Raw genomic sequence first — 1357 nt, 5'->3', positions numbered from 1 at the left:
CCTCCCTCCGCGGTGGCTGCCTGGGTGGTCAGCAGCTGCCGGCTTGTCGGGCTCCCCCCCGCAGCTCCGAGACGTTTTGGGTGCTTAATGCTACATGAAACCCCTCACAGCCGTTAGAAATGAAAGGCAACGGTCGGTCTGGCCCCACGTCTCCCGAGACAAACGGAGTATTGCTGGATGATCAAGCCGCGGGAGGTGAGGATAGCAGCGGCTCTGAAGTGAGAGCACAAGTAGAAGAAACAGCGAAACATGACCTGTAACAAAAGGTTGAGGGAATTCACATTGTTCGCACACACACACACACACACAAATAAGGCATTTCAGGTATTTCTTCCAGGCTTCGAAAGCATCAAAAGGGCTGTGATGCACCAGATGTAAGAGCCAGCAATGATTTGCAGGAAGGAGATGGGCTGAAACAGCTCTCTGATTTACCAGCTGAGGAAATTGTGCAAAATCTTTCTCCAGAGGTTTTCGAGCACTGGTTATGCTGTCCCCTCCTGCCCCGTCCCAGGGCTGGGGCCTGCCTCAGGGCCAGCATGGGCAAGGACGTGGAAGAGGCAAAGATAAGAAAGATTGCTGGAGAAGGGAGGGGATGTGGCCATGAGCAAGATGGCCAAGGCCTGAGGGAGAAGGAAGAGGACAGAGGATGAAGGTTGAGCTGCCGTCCAGCATTAGTAAATCAAAGCCTTAAGCAGGTAACCCACTTGCTTGAGTTGCTCACAAAGTGGTTATTAGTTATTGCTGCTGAGGAAGGAGATTCCTGCATGCATCATTCCTCATGAGATGCATCCCAGAGTCCTGAGGGAATTGGCTGATGTAGTCACCAAGCCCCTCTCCATGATATTTGAAAAGTCATGGCAGTCAGGTGAAGTCCCTGGTGATTGGAAAAAGGGAAACATTGTGCCCATTTTCAAAAAGGGTAGAAAGGAAGACCCTGGGAACTACCGACCTGTCAGCCTCACCTCTGTGCCTGGGAAGATCATGGAACAGATCCTCCTAGAAGCTATGCTAAGGCACATGGAGGCCAGGGAGGTAATTCGAGATAGCCAGCATGGCTTCACCAAGGGCAGGTCCTGCCTGACGAACCTAGTGGCTTTCTATGATGGTGTGACAGCATCAGTGGACAAGGGAAAACCAACAGACGTCATCTATCTGGACTTCTGCAAAGCCTTTGACATGGTCCCCCACAACATCCTTCTCTCTAAATTGGAGAGCTATGGATTTGATGGGTGGACTGTTCGGTGGATAAGGACCTGGCTGGATGGTCGTGTCCAGAGGGTAGTGGTCAATGGCTCGATGTCCGGATGGAGACCGGTGACAAGTGGTGTCCCTCAGGGGTCCATACTGGGACCGGTGC

Source organism: Egretta garzetta, unplaced genomic scaffold (assembly GCF_000687185.1).
Source record: "Egretta garzetta isolate BGI_Z169 unplaced genomic scaffold, ASM68718v1 scaffold287, whole genome shotgun sequence".
NCBI classification, from domain to species: Eukaryota; Metazoa; Chordata; class Aves; order Pelecaniformes; family Ardeidae; genus Egretta; species Egretta garzetta.
Note: the sequence above shows the minus strand (reverse complement) of the source record.